This window comes from Actinia tenebrosa, unplaced genomic scaffold (genome assembly GCF_029948245.1).
Source record: "Actinia tenebrosa isolate PJP-AT-01 unplaced genomic scaffold, QUT_ActTen_1.0 PGA_scaffold2__45_contigs__length_23673736, whole genome shotgun sequence".
NCBI lineage: Eukaryota > Metazoa > Cnidaria > Anthozoa > Actiniaria > Actiniidae > Actinia > Actinia tenebrosa.
The window spans coordinates 13,819,989-13,826,192 of record NW_028292579.1 but is presented as its reverse complement, the minus strand read 5'-3'; the positions used below and the strand labels follow the sequence as shown (position 1 = coordinate 13,826,192).

At 34.0% G+C, this 6,204-nt stretch overlaps 1 pseudogene; it reads left to right on the top strand.

Annotated features, from left to right (window-relative positions):
• The first annotated feature begins 2,510 nt into the window (after positions 1–2,510).
• On the top strand, positions 2,511–4,775 carry LOC148909298 (uncharacterized; annotated as a pseudogene).
• Positions 4,776–6,204: the final 1,429 nt, after the last annotated feature.

Below are 6,204 nucleotides of genomic sequence, written 5' to 3'. Positions count from 1 at the left end.
GTCAGCTTAAATTCTGAAGCTGTCCATTACATATATATAGCTATGAAGGAGCAGCTCATGGTTGTTGATATACAAGGCGTGGGGTTTTCACTTTGTGACCAAGAAATTGCTTCAAGTACTTTGATAGACAGCAAAGATGACTCTATATTCTTTTGTACAGGAAATCTGTCGATAACAGCTATTGAAAGGTTTATCAACACCCATATTTGTTACAAATATTGCCAGAAGCTGAAGCGTAAAGAATTGCAACCTGGATCTGAATCTAGCTAAAACATTAGCCATCATATTGTTTTTTATTTAAAGCCAAGTAAATTGAAATTTTTCTCAACGAGACATTAACAGTTACTGTTTGTTTGCTTGCTTAATGTTTGTTTTCTTTAAAGAGCAAACGCCTTGAACATGTTACATTATGATTTATAAGGAAAGAAATACCATAAAATGTTATTATGATTTGTAAAGGCCAATACCGCATAAACTGCAATGCTGGTTGATTGCAGGCTTTGAACCTTACTCTTATTTTATTAGAATAATTAGAAATCATTAACTTGTTCGTTTTTTATATATATCTAGATTAAACTGAAACACAGTAAACCTGATCTTAACTTTTCTTTATGAATACTGGTTTCATTTTAAAATGTCCAAAATCATTAATAAAACTTAAGTTTCTTAACAAAACATTTGATGGTTAGTAAATGACGCCAGAGTCTTGTTGAAAAGATGGTTCTGTTGGTTATTTTCTTTTGGTTATTATTTTGAGGAAACAAGATGCTGTTGCTACTAGGATTTCAATAGACATACATACATACATACGGGCTTAATTTGAACAGGGAATAAATCATCAGTCAATATCAAAAAGAAAATACATTTACATGATAGTTACTGTTTTACATGATTGCCATGTGGGAACTAATATTCAAAAGGAAACCTTGTTCAAAAGACCTCTTTACCATGGTATGCATATGCTTTTTTCTAACTCTATCATTGTTCCAAAATGTTGTTTGGAACAAGTCAAGTTCTTTTTGAAGTACAGGAATGTAGATAAAAGGTAGTAAATTTCTGAAAAACAAAAACGAAAACTTGATAATTTTTTAAACAAATTGAATCAGATTTTTTTCAACAGCCAAAAATGGACTATGCACCTTCCTATATTTTCTCGACAATCCTTTATGATTAGGGAAAAATTTGCATATAAATGGAAAGAATGTATACAAATTTTATCCTTACCTCAACCACATGCTACTCTGGATCATAAGGAATAGTGGGAAACTATGGTGGTTTTCATGCAAATGAAATGCAAATGACCATTTTATTATTTTACAACCCTGACAGCCTCACTCAAAAGGTCTTTCAAACAAAAAAGATTTTCCAGTTTGGATCTTACCCTAAAAACACTAAATCCATTTCAGGGATTAATAATGTAGATTTTATATAATTTGAAATTTACCTATCTATTGCATCGGTTGAGTCATAGTTTCCATCGTCAACTAGAGAGGAGAGTTGCCTTTTGAAATACCTCTCCATCCTTTCTATGAGTTCCCTCCACCAGCTTTCAATCTTAATTTGAGTTGAAGGCCCATACAACACACATTCACTGACATCCTCAAAATCAGCTTGCTTATCATGGAGAAACGTACATCGCAGCCATGACGTCTGTCTCAGTTCCTCTGTCAATTCTTATATGCTTGAGGAGTACTGAAAAATATATTTCAATGGCTAATGAGTTTAAACAAACATTGGTTGTTATGTGCCAGATGAGAAAGGCCAAATATTGACTTATAAGTTGACAAAAGGTACTTCACTTGATAAAGTGACAGAGATCCTGACCAATCTGAAGTGTATGCTGGAAAAACAAGCATCAAATGTTTTTACAACTAATGCCAAGTTCGCTTGAAAATAAAGGATGTATTTGAAAATGCTGAAATCAAGTTAGACTAGTTTCATGCTATTCAGAGGATAACATCACAAGAGCCCAAGTCAGGAAAGTACTATTTGTCATCATTTATTAATGATTTCAAGATGATATTTAGAGCCGAGGACGACCATGTTGGAGAAAGACAAATGAGCACACCACAGGAGGCAGTGCTATTGAATAATATTGAACAATTACAACATAGATGGAAAGGCATGAAGTACAATGAATCAGGAGAAGCTTTCTTAAATCCAAATGTATGCCATTAAATTGAAAAGCTAAAAGTTTATATAAGGAAAGGGTGTTTGTCCAGGATTCCACCAGGTGGTGGTTCAAACAAAAATGAAAATTTGCTCAAGACTTTATGTGCTGTTATTGCTCGTTCCAGACTGGGTTGTGAGATTGCTGAAGCTTTACTTGGAACCTTTTTTTATATTTGGAATGAGCGAAGGGCATCATCAAGATTTCCATTAGGCTGTTTAAGGCCAATACATTCCTACAGAGCTGAATTAATAGAACATGGTTTTGAGCTGAGAGGTTTGGAATTATCCCAAATCCTAAGGAAGTCATTGTTCCTACAACATTTTGCCGCCATGAAGCCATGGAGACAGGTGAAGCATCTTGTAGCTTCTTAATGGTTGAACAAGAAAAAAGTCCAACTGACAAGGACTTAATGTCCATATTCTCCCAAGCGAAGGGTGATTCAGTTTCAGAAAGTCTCTGTGCAGCATCATTTTCCAAACAAACGTGGATGTTAGAGCTTATGACCCAGGTTGGAGGATCACTTATACTTTGTAAACCAATGCACTGCAAATGTCAGAAATTAAAGGATTTATTTTTTGGATGTTACCTGTAAATATAACAGCTCCAGATTGCTAAAAATACTTCTTACTTGTAATAAGTGAGATTACAGGAGCCTGCTTGCACAAAGTTCTGATAATCTTGATTCAAAAATTTTTTACAAACTTTATTCAACATTCCCCAATTGTAACTTGCTATGATTAAAATTTCAATTTGGTACATTCAATTTGATACATCAACCTTATCAAGTTAGTAAAAATATAGGCTTGGTGAAAAAAGGAGACGAAGGAAAATTCATAAAGCAGTTCAAAAACTTGTACATTACTCTAAATGAAAAAGGAGAGGTCGTTTGTTGGAGACTAACAAAAACGTCTTTTGAAGAAGTCCGAGATTTGGTTCAAGAATTAAAAAAATAGAGTGGAAGACAGCCGGAAAGCTATTACAAATGATTTGCGTGGATGACTGTTGCAATGTCAGGAACAATTACCAATCAGCATTTTAATGGCATATCTGTGAAATTGGACCTTTTCCATGACGTCCAAAGAATTACAAGTAGGGTTAACAACGCAGATATATCAATGCGAAGAAAATTCCAAACGGAAAAAGATACTCCAAGCAGAAATAAAATCTTTGAAAATTTGAATCTTTATATAGGGTGTTGGGAAGATGTCCCTTTTTCCCCACTTCATTTACGAGGAGGAACTATGACAGAAATAGAAAAGATAAAAAGACATATAGAAAAGGAATGTCTTGAAGGAATACCGCCTAGCTTTGGAACGGAGCGGAACAAACAACACCATCGTTTGTTAAATCGTTCGCTAATAACGGGATCGACAACAATTAGTATTGAAGTTGCTGCAGCTATTTTAACAATGCTATTTTATTTTCACAATTGTAAAATCTTGTCGGAAGGTCACAGTTGCTACTCCAAGGTGTCATGCATTACGTAGATTGAAGCATATTTTACAGAAGAGGAACCCTGCAGTAATTCAGAAAACTACAGGTCATTTTATACCAACAACTGTGATAAAGGAGATGTTGACGTGACGCTGACATGGTTGGAGAATGCCTATCTGATATTTGCAACGAAGCAATTGCTGGCGGCTCAATCTTAAGTGCGTCACTCAACTTTTGGGAAATTCTCTAAAGAATAGAACACAAAAACAGAAACAGAACATTCAAAGCATCTGAAATTATCCAGTTGAATATTATATCGCAATTGCTAACCGTTCATAACGCCAGTTGTGAATACGAGGAAGCAATTGAAGATCCTACAAATTTAAGTAATGTAAGCAGCCTAAAAAGACACAATGGCGGGATTTCGCTTAGAAATGGATGAAGTTGAACGGGATGGTGACTGTGCTTTTCGAAGCATCGTGAGGCAATTGCATTCACTGGTTGATAAAACTGATCACGTTTTTTTGTGAACACCTAATGTATTTAGGCCTTATGCAAACAGGAGACAAAGATACCTATGTTTTGCGTCAGTTGTTCGTTTACCAAGCAAAAGCTGGAAGCCATGGAATTGTGGAATTTCTTCCATTTGATGTTGAAAAACTTGAGGAAAAGGCTGAAGAATTTGCACATCCTGGAGTTTTTGATAGGTGGTATTCAGAATTCCAATAATGGTGATAACGTTCAACGTTTCAACGCCTTATGTGCCTTTCATTCCCAACGAAATGGTGTGTAAAGATAGCATCTTCATTGCGTTTCGTTACTATGGGGCAGGCCACTACGACTCTACCAAAGTATTGGAAGGGAAGATAATTATATCATCACATAACATGAGGTGACTAAGAAGACATGTAAATCTTTTAAATAAGGATTCATTTACCTCTGAAACATGAAACTAAAGTTTTTAATAGCTTTCTTAGTGGTTTGCTTGCTGATTAAATACTTGAACATTCTGTACGCTGCATATGTGGAACAAACTATCAGGACCAAGAAAGTTGGAAGAAATGCTTGCTGTATTGATGGTTTTTGAAAAATAAAAAACAAATATTAATAAAAATTGTAATGATAAAAAATAAAACGAAAAAAAAAAAAAAAAAAAAAAAAAAAAAAAAAAAAACAACAACAAAAAAAACAAAAAAAAAACACAACAACAACAAACAAAAACAAAAACAAAAATGCTAATGATAAAAATGCTTGGGAATACTCAATTTTCTTTATGGCAGTTCTGGGCCACCATACTTGAGTTTACTTTTTACTTTAAAGATTATTTCACGTACATCCCTGGTCAACCGATCTCTACTACCCACACTCTTAGGTAAACTGTCAACCTTCTTAATAGATCTTTTGTTAATAGTCTTTCTGGCAGAACGTACGTTCCTAAAATACCTAAGACAAATATGAGAGGCAGTCTTAACATTTGCACTTATGTTATTAGAGCTAGCAGGAGGATGCCATTTCTGAAGCTTTTGGTTATATGTTAAGGCCAAAAGCAGTTCATTGTGCAAGGTAAAATGTTTTATCTGAAGAAGGACTAGTAGAGTATGACAACGAAGGCCACAATTGCCAACAGGACATTCACAGTAAGCTCCAACAGGCGAATTTCCTTGGAACATGACTGTTACATTACTGACTGTTACATTGACTGTTAAAGCTCTTTAGAACACTGGCTTGGATGGAATAGAATGGAATAGAATGGAATAGAATGGAATAGAATGGAATAGAATGGAATTGAATGGAATTGAATGGAATTGAATGGAATGAATAGAATAGATTGGAATGAATAGAGTAGAATAGGACTTTATTTGTGCCCTCTGATTTGCAAATTAATTGTTAAATATTTTGAAGATTACGATAAACATTTGAGGAACCACTTGCTACCTAAAAATAGCAATGCTAATCAAGTAAGGTAGCAAACTGGTCATTTGGTACTGTTTGATAATTGTTACAAGAATAAGTATAGAAGTAGGAAATCCAAAAACAAATGTAATTAGGTTGGAGTAAAAAATAATAGTAATAAAGAGAAAACCATAAAGGAAAAGAAGGAAGAAACTATAGTCGAAGAGTAAAGTGCATCAGAGTAACTAGTAAGTTTTTAAAATTTGATCTATTATTAGTTTTTTAAAACTTGAACGTTTAGTTCTTTTTAATTCATCTTTAATCTTGTTCCAAGTAATGGCACCAACGTAACGAATATTAAATTTGCCATAATTAGTTCATATTTTGGAAATGTAGAAAGAGTCTTTTGAAGCTAATCGTGTTCTGTTGGTATGTATTTTACTTATGGGTATGAAGAAGTCATGAAAAACTGATGGCAGAGTGTTTGAGTGAAAATCATACATAAATATACAGTTATTCAAATAAATAATGTAATTGAGTTTTAGTATTCCCAGAGATTGAAAAAGTGGAGTTGAAGGAGCTCTGAAGTCAGAAAAGGTGTTTTTCCTTAGGGCTTTCTTTTGAAATGTAATAAGAGGTGTAAGACAAGATGGATAGGTGTTTCCCCATGTTATAACAGCATAAGTCAAGTGGGGATAAATTAA